Here is a 9,791-nt window from a genome sequence, read left to right on the forward strand (position 1 = left end):
CAGCCCAAAGGTCTTTGTTTGCACTAACCCAGACAACAGCTGGAACTCCAACCAAAGGAGACGCTGCCTGGTGGGGGAGGGGGAATGTGTGAGCCTTCCCATCCTCCCCACACAGAGGAGTCCAAGGTCCAAGGCTGCAGGTCTCCTGTGTTGAACATACTCCTCACCCTTTGGTTGCGAAGGAATTTGTGGTGATAAAACCAGTTCTTCATTGCGAGCCCCCTCACCTCATAACAGCCTTACGGCTGGATATTTGGGAAAAGGACCATGGGGATCTGGATGCATCGAACCCATATTCCCGCTCCTGGAAACATTTTTCTCCAAAGTTATTTGTTTTCCATTTACCAAGAAGTTGATATGTGCCAAGTGTTCTACTGAACACATTATATGCATTATTTAATTCAGGATTTCTCAACCTCGGGACTATTAACTTTTTGGACTGGATAATTCTTTGCAGTAAGGTACTGTCCTGTGCACTGTAGGATGTTTAGCAGCATCCCTGGCCTCTACCCACTAGATGCCAGTAGCACCCTCCCATTTGTGACAACCAAAAAATGTCTCCAGACTTTGCCAAGTGTCCTGTGGCATAAAGTCATCCTAGAGTGAGAACCGCTGATTTAATTGAATATACTCCACAATATACTGTGGAGGCAGAAAACAGATTGTAAGATAGACTGTAGTTGACAGTCTAATATGTTGCCATTTTTTAGCATATTTAATCATAGAAGGAAGATCTAGAAGATAAATTCTACAAAAAAAAAAGCAGTACTTTCTTTTTTTTTTTTTTGAGGAAGATTAGCCCTGAGCTAACATCTGCTGCCAATCCTCCTCTTTTTGCTGAGGAAGACTGGCCCTGAGCTAACATCCGTGCCCATCTTCCTCTAATTTATATGTGGAACGCCTGCCACAGCACGGCTTGGTGAGTGGTGCATAGGTCTGCACCCAGGATCTGAACCAGTGAACCCCAGGCTGCTGAAGTGGAATGTGGGAATGTAATCGCTGTGCCACAGGGCTGGCCCAGCAATACTTTCTAGGGTTGAATTATTAGCAATTTTTATTTTCTTATTTATGCTTATCTGTATTTTCTGATTTTTCTGTAGTGAATAGAAAATATCTCTTTATTTTTTCCTGTCTGGTTCCACAAAAGAGTGGAGTTTATTTACAGGAAATACATGTAATAAAATAGTGAAAAATACATTAAAAATTTAAATATCAGGGCCAGGATAGACATATAAATCAATGGAACAGATTAAAGAAATCAGAACTAGACTCACGTGTGTTCAGTCAATTGATTTTCAACAAACGTAATAAAATAATTAAATGGAGAAAGGATAATCTTTTCAACAGATGGTGCTGGAACAACTAGATATTTGAAGGAAAAAAATGAACCTCTACCATTACCTCACACTATAAACAAAAATAAACATGAAATGAATCATAGATCTAAATGTTAAAGATAAAATTTCTGGGGAAAAAACCCACAAGAGAACGTATCTGTGATCTTGGGTTTGGCAAAGATTCCTTAGGTAGATCACAAAAAACCCAAGTCATAAAAGAAAAAAAAATTGGTATATTGAACTCTATCACAATTAAATTCTGCTCTTCTAAAGAATGGAAAGGTAAGCCACAGTCTGGTAGAAAACATTTGCAATTCATACATCTAACAAAGAACCAATCTAGAATATCAAGAATATATAAAGAACTCTTACTACTTAATCATAAAGAAACAAATAACCCAATAAAGAAAATCAGCCAAAGATTTAAAAAGACACTTCAACAGATATATAAAATATACAAATGGCCAATAAGTACAAGAAAAGATGCTCAACATCATTAGTCATCACAGAAATACAAATTAAAAATCTTGAGATACCACACACATCTGTGAAAATGGCTGAAGTTTAAAAGCCTGACAATACCAAGTGTCAACAAGGATGCAGAGCAAGTGGAACTCTTATATGTTGCTGGTGGGACTACAAAATGGTACAGCCACTTTGGAAAATGATTTGGAAATTTCTTATAAAATTGAATATATGCTTACTATGTGTCCCAAAAATTTCAGTCCTATGTTTTTACCCAAGAGAAATGAAAACCTATGCCCACACTAATAGCAGCTTTATGTGTAAGAGCCAAAATTGCAAACTCAAATGTCCCTCAACTGTTGAATGGCTAAACAAATTGTGATACATCCATACAATAGTATTCTACTCGGTGACAAAGAGGAATGAACTACTGATATACACAACAACATGGTGAATCTCAAAAGCATTAGGCTAACTGAAAGAAGCCAGCCACAAAAGATTACACAATGAATACTTCCATTTATATGAAATACTAGAAAAGTCATAACTATAGTGACAAAGCAGATCTGTGGTTGCTATGGGTTGGGGTTGGGGGATAGGACAGATAGTAAAGGAACCCAAAGAAATTTTGAGGGGAGATTAAAATATCTCATATGGTCATGTGGTGATGGTTACATGACTATAGACATTGGTCAAAATTCAATGAACTGTACACTTAAAATGGGTAAATTTTGCTAACGCACAAAATGAGGTTCTTTTGCCCAATGCACATAAATAAGCCAATTAATTACAGCATGAGCCTTTGGGAAAGAAAACAGCTTTATTCTGTCAGATCAATCTTCAGGGAGACAGGGGGCATATGCCCTCAGATCTGTCTCCTCAATTCAGGATTTGGGGTGTAATTTAAGAGGTTAGGGAGAACAGGCCAGCATGCAGAAATGCTAGCGGGAGAGGTTTTGCTTGGTGGTTTTCAAGCATTTATGGTAAGCTTCTAAACTTTCAAGATAAGGTCGGGAAGGATTTAGACACAGATCTTCCTGAATGATGGACCCCTTGCTTCTGATAAGAGTCTGACTTTTTAAGTTCCAGTCATGTCCTGGTCCTTTTGTTCCATTTGTGGGGAGAATCCTTGGTTCTGCGGTCATTTCAGGTCAAGATTTCTTCTTCCATGCATGCTCTGGCTATGTGACAATGCAAATTTTCTGAAAGACAATTTCTTAATCACTCTTTTGATAAAATAGCGTCAGTGAAACTGGTCCTGGAGGACCAGCAGTTATAATTTTATTGTATGCAAATTATACCTCAATTAGGCTCACTTTAAAAATTTTGAGGCCATGACCTATTCAAATGGCTAAAATGAAAAAGACCGACTATACCAAGTGTTGAAGAGGCTGTGGAGCAACTGATAGTCTTGAACATTGTTGGTAAGTGTGTAAAATGGTACAACCAGTTTAGAAAACGTATTGGTAGTTTTTGTGAAGTTAAACATATATTTGCCATATAAACCAGCAATTCTACCCCTGTTTACCCAAGAGAAAGCAAATATGTGTCCACAAAATGACTTATGACTGAATATTCATAGCAGCTTAATTTAAATAGTTCCAAACTGGAAACAAGCCAAATGTTCACTAACTGGTGAAAAGAGGAATGGCTTGTGATATATTCATACACTGAAATAGCACCCAGCTATAAAAAAGGAATGACCTACTGATATAGGAAACTCATGAATAAACCTTAAAAACATCATGCTAAGCCAAAGAAACCATATACACTGTATAATTCCATTTATGTGAAACTATGTAAACCAGTACATACTGTATAATTCCATTTATGTGAAATTATAGAACAGGCAAAACTAATCTGTACTTGAATGCAAAACTAAAAAGATGTCAAAATGGATCCATCGAAGATATTTATGCAGGAGAGTTATATATATAAGGCTGTTTTTCAGGAGATGACTACAAACTTGTTTGACATGGTTAGAACAATGAGAAGATAATTTTGTTTTCTTTTTCTTTTTCTTTTTAAATTTATTTATTTTTTAATTTTTATTTTTTTCAGTTGTACCTCATATTTCAAATTCTGGATACATTACATCATGTTCACCACCTGAACACTAATTATAGTGCATCCCCTCACATGTGACCCTAATCACCCCTTTTGCCTTCCCCCTTCCCCCAATTTTGTTTTCCTTCTCATATAATTTGTTGATTTTTCACATTTTAAAAAGTAATAAAAAAAAGAGTTGCTATAATTTAACCAAATAACATGGTCCAGGTATTAAGTTTCACCATTAACTATCTTAAGTTTAGATTAAACACTTCTCTTACTTATTTACTTTTTCTCTGTTTGACATAATGATTGTCTGCCTAGTCAGCAAGAGATCCCAAAATAGAACTTTACCATTTCTTCCTTAAGTCGACATCTCTTCGAAATTTCAGAATCATTCTTAATTTCTGTATTACAGAATAAAAGGAAGAAATCAGAAAAATTGTATAATGACTATTGATCCGTCATTCTTTTAAAATGCCTTTTTCAAAGAAATATTTAAATTAAATTTCAAATATTGCCTTATAGGTAAGCCATCATCTCTCAAGAAGCAATCGGGTTATCCACATACCTTTTTTAGCTGTAGTATAGTTTTTATCAGCGGTTAAACTGTCTTCACTGAATGGACAAACTATGATTATTATTAATCCCTTTCTCCCATTAGTTATTGTCAGTTCATCTAATGACTGCTAAATCCATTAGCAAATGCCCTAGAATGAAAATATTGTCTTAAGCCGAGTGAAATAATACATTTTGTTGCATTTATATTTTTGTTCCAATTTTTGAATGCAAAACTTTGTGATTTGCTAATAACAAAATGAGTGATTAAGAACAACAAACCTGTAGTGACAGAAAGCAGAAGGTGGTTGTCTGAGGGACACAAGAAAGGGGGTTTGGGGATTCACCGCAAAGGGCCACAAGGGAATTTCATTTGGGTGGTAGTTGTACGAGTGTGTACTTTCGTCAAAACTCATGGAACTGTGTGCATTTAAAACGTGTGCATTTTATTGGATGCAAATTATACTTCCATAAGTTTGATTTGAAAGGAAAAACAAATCAGGGTAGGGAAATGCAAATTAGAGGAGAATATCAACCTCTGGGGGGAAAAGTAAAACTCAGAGGCTGGAGGGTCTTGCTTTGGTTGGTCTGTGACTTTGGCACTGAGTTTTGTTTCCCCAAAATCTTACCTATCTTCAAGGCCTAGCTGAAATGCCATGGCTTCTAGGAAATTTCCATGGTTTCCCCAGCCCACAGCGATTTGTCTTTGAAGTCAATGTTGATTCTGTATATTAGTATAAAAAGATCCTCCATGAACACGTATAGTGCTTTTATTTTATTAAATGCTTCCAGCCCATTATGTCAGCTGATTCTCGCTTTAACTACTAGTCAGGGCAAGGATTATTCTGGCCATTTTAGAGATAGGCTAAGGCTCAGGGAAGTACCTTACAAGCCACAAGTTGGAACAGAGCCTGGACTAGTACTTGGGCCTCCGGTGCTCCTTTCCTTGGAAGGCGGTAGAGTGATGGGTGGAAAGAGCATTGGCCAAGGAATCTAGAACTCTGGCTAATTTGTTTGGGAAGTCCCTGGGCAATATTAATATTGCTAGACCTCAGCTTCCACAGCTGTAAGATGGGTAAAATCCCTGCTCCGCCTGTGTCCCAGGGTTGTGATTAGGGTGGTGTAGAGCAGTCCCTGATGATAAATAAGTGATCAGTAAATATTTATGCAATTAACAAACATTTATTGAACACTTACTCTAGCACTATGGTAGACATTGGGGATGCAACAGTGAACAGGGAGACAGGCAAGAAACAACAAAGATTATGAAAGGTTCAAAGGGAAAAGAAATGAGAGGGAGTGGAGTGAGGCTGAGAAAAAGAAATGAGAGAGAGTGAGTTAGGAATCAGATCAGAACTCTGATGAAATGATATTGAAGGTGAGAACTGAAGGTTTAGGAGCTAGACCCACACAGGTCTGGGAGAAGGGCACTCTAGGTCGTGGGAACTCTATATTACCTTGCATCTCACAGCTCCATTTCACAGATGAGGAAACTGAGGCTATGAGTTTAAGAAAATGACATTGGCCCAATCTCTGACTTTCACTGAAGGAAGGAATGAAATTACACAGGCATTCTATAAACATTTTCTCATTTGATCCTGACAACAATAAACTTTTGATGGTAACGTTCTCATTTTACAGACGAGGAAATTAAAGAAAGTTATCAAAGGTCATAGAGGTACTTCGGTCTGTTTATTTATACTCTGCCTCATTCCAGATGAACTTGCACTCAGATTTGAGCCTCATCTGTCTGGTTCCAAAGTCCAAGCTCTTTGCCCGCCACACTAGACTGATGCTGAACGTCTGAGAGCTGGCGATGTAACAGCCAGACAGACAGACAGAGACACCCAGAGCAGAGGCCGAGTCTGAAGCGTGGGGAGGCTATTATTTCTGGAACACCCCCTCCTGGGCCTAGCACCAGACCAGGATCCTCATGGATACAAACATACATTCCACATCTATTTTATTTTATTTATTCAGCTCTGGAGATAGAGCAGTGAGCTTGCAGACAAAAGCCTCTTCCTGCACGGGGCTGGCAATTAAATGGGGAATTGAGTGAGCCACACAAATGATTATAATAGTAGACAGAAAACAAAATGGAAAAATAGAAGCTCTTGGTAAGCTTGGGTCAAAGAAGGAAGATGTGTACTTGGGGTGGGGATGGGAGCCAGAGAAACCTTTTCACATGAGGGAACTTTTGAGTCTAGTTTCAGTTGTGCCCATCTGTAAAATGGAGATAATGATAGGCTCTACTATATAGGGCTGTTGTGAGGATTAAATGAGGTCATGCCTGTGAACTATTTAGGGGAGTACCTGGTACCTAGGAAGTCCTAAATAAGTCTTACTACCTTCTCCACGCCTTCTTGTAATAAATATTATCTAGTGTCTTAGTTTGGGCTGCTATAATAAAAAGACCTTAGACGGAGTGGCTTAAACAGTGGACATTTCTTTCTCACAGTTCTGGAGGCTGGGAAGTCCAAGATCGTTACCAGCCAGTTGGGTTCCTGATGAGAGCCTCGTCCTGGTTGTCTCACATGGTGGGGAGAGAGAGAGAGGAAAGCAAGCTGTCCCGTCTCTTCTTATAAGGGCACTAATCCCAACATGAGGGATCCACACTCCTGACCTAATCACCTCCCAAAGGCCCCACCTCCAAACACCAAGACAGGGGATTAGGCTTTCAACATATGAATTTGAGGAAGACACAAACATTCAGTCCATAGCATATAGTTTGTAATAAACAACAAAATCTCCTTTGAAGACTTCCCATTGCCCATGGTATAAAGTCCAAAATTCTCAACATGCCCTGTAAGGCCATGCCAGACCTCCCCTGGGCTTCCTTCTTGGCCTCACCCTTCCTCACGTTCTCTCCGCTCCCTCTGGCCCTACCAGGCTGCCTTCCCTGTCCTGCTTCAAAGCTTCTCCCATGCTGTCTCCTTTGCCAGAAATCTTTGTTCACACTCCTTTCTCCCCTCCCATCCTTGGCCAGTCCTTTCTCATCCTTCAGGTCCAGGGTGTTCCTCTGGGAACTCCCACATTGAGAGGGAGGACTGTCTGAGTCCTGGACTGTCTGTCTCATTCATTGCTGCAGTGCCAGCATCCAACAGTGTCTGGGACAGAGTAAGCACTTGATAATGTTGACACAGACAGAAAAAAAGAGGTTCCTCCTTGAAATGTGAGTTTAGATCCCCAGAATTGGGACAGAAGCTCAAGGCTCCCCGCAACAGGAACCACTAGTGAGGTCAGAGGTGATTCAGACATGAGGGGAAAGAATTTCTGCTGCTATAACCAGCTGCGACATGGTTTTTCTCAGGACAGGGGCATCACACACAAGCAGACTTGAGAAAAGATAGAGCACTCAGGCAGTGAACTTACTCTTCTCCCCAGAGAGGTGGAGTGACTTGCCCAAGGTCTCCAGCCACGGGAGAGGGGATGGGAGTGAGAACCTCTTCTGCTCCTTCCAGCATGGCAGCTGTTGCCTCCCACCTCAGGAAGAGAAAGTCGAGACAGGAAATTGTAAGACTGACACAGGATGGTGACAGACTATGAAGAGGACCTAAAGGTTCAGGCTTGTGAGACCTCAAGCAAGTCATTTCCCATCTCTGGTCTTTATTTTCACCATCTGTGATAAGAGAGTGTCTTGGGTCACATACCTTCGCAAGCAGACTCTGGGATGGAAATTTGAATACAGGAGGTTTAGTGGGGATCAATATCATAGGAGAGTGAGAAGCAGCAGGACTGGGCAGAAGAAATTGGGCTGCAGTGCTGGCCTCGGGTGATCCTAAAGGGAGCGCTATATGAGATAATCCTTCAGAGTTGTTTCCAATGGAGGCAAAGGGGCCAGGCCTTTGTATGCTCCTCTCCCATTAACCAGTTGTTGGAGGCAGACTGCCTGGAGGGGGCATAACCGTGAGCTAGGTAACTCCCTTCCACCCAGGGCCATTCCCAGAGAGGGACTCAGTTGAGATCCCTCCCAGTGGAGTGGGGTGTGTGGCAGGAATGCATGCCACAGTCTGGGTTGCACACCACAACATCCTTTATAGAGGAATGTAGATTAGCAGTTTTCTAACTCCGTTCCACGGCTTCCTCAGGTTCGAAGAAGGTGCTTCAGTGGGTGAGAAACTGCTTGTCTTGGATGTGTTTTAGCTTCTGCAAAAGTCCGACATATTCCTTGGAAGAATAAGCTTTGCTGCTAGGTTATAAATGCTCTTATAGCCCTTCATGTTTCTCCTTTGAGGTGCCAATCACAATTATAATTTAAATAATTAGTTGTGTAACGATCTAATGTTGTCTCCTCCATTAGACAATAAACTCCAAGAGGACAGGAACCATGCCTGTCTTGTTCACTGCCCTGCGTCCAGGGCATGTTACATATGAGGTGCACAACACCTGTGGAATGAATGATCTTGCCATCAGAACACCAGAGAAGCTGCGAAAGATGCAAATTTCTCACCTCTACCTCCAACCACTGGTCCTCTAGGCACAAAAAGTTCATGAACCACTTCTCCATTCCACCTGTCCTAGGGCTCGAGTGAATGTTTGAAACCTGCTGGAGAGGACTCACTCAGCCCGTTTCTACCCACTCAAACCAAGCATGTCCTCAAAGCATGGCTTCAAAAGCCAAAGAAAAGAATCAAGCCACCAGCAACCTTCTGTAAACTCCTGCCCGGGTCCTGGAATGCAGGCTGCAGACGTCTAGAAAATAGATTCGCCAGACTCTGTCTCGAGCCAAGAGTTTTCAATTCCACATACAAATGGACTTGAACATGATGAGAGAAAAAAAAACCAGACTGAGGGCAAAGGGACTTTGGAGAGAAAAGTAATGTGATACAAGAGCTCTAGAATCAGACTGACAAGGATTCAAGTCCTACCTCAGTTGCGTGGCCTTGGGCAGGTATCTCAATACTGAATGGCTCCCTAGTGCTAGGTGCCAGGTACCTGAACGGTGCTAGGTGGTTGTCATGCATTATTTAATCCACACAACCCTCCTGTGGCCCATTGCATTATGAATTATTGTTTTAATTCCACTTCATGGATAAGGAAGTTGAGGAGGGAGAACTGAAATAACTTCCTGGTGGTCAGACATTAAACGTCAAAGCTGGAATTTGATCCCACATCTGTCCAACTGTTAAGTTGGTGTTCCCTCAACTCTCACTTTAAGTTCCTTTTCCACGTCTGTAAAATGGGAACACCACTCCTTTCTCACGGGGTTGTTGTAAATATAGATAAAATTTGAAAACATCTGGCAGTGGTCACTCAGTGCTACCTGGGAAAGAAATGAGAATGTTTTGCTCCCGTTTTTATGGCAGAGGAAACTTGAGGCACAGTGAAATTAATCACAGCCACTGCCCTCGGATAATGAGTGACTAAGTCAGAACCAGAATC

General features: G+C 40.9%; 1 long non-coding RNA gene across 1 annotated transcript; it reads right to left on the bottom strand.

Moving 5' to 3' along the window:
- Positions 1–1,739: 1,739 nt before the first annotated feature.
- Positions 1,740–7,930, bottom strand: LOC138923201 (uncharacterized). Its single transcript, XR_011436484.1, has 3 exons — positions 7,782–7,930; positions 4,206–4,258; positions 1,740–3,004 (listed from the first exon to the last, which is right to left on the bottom strand). It is a non-coding gene; the product is annotated as an uncharacterized lncRNA (long non-coding RNA).
- Positions 7,931–9,791: the final 1,861 nt, after the last annotated feature.

Source organism: Equus caballus, chromosome 2 (genome assembly GCF_041296265.1).
Source record: "Equus caballus isolate H_3958 breed thoroughbred chromosome 2, TB-T2T, whole genome shotgun sequence".
Lineage (NCBI taxonomy): Eukaryota > Metazoa > Chordata > Mammalia > Perissodactyla > Equidae > Equus > Equus caballus.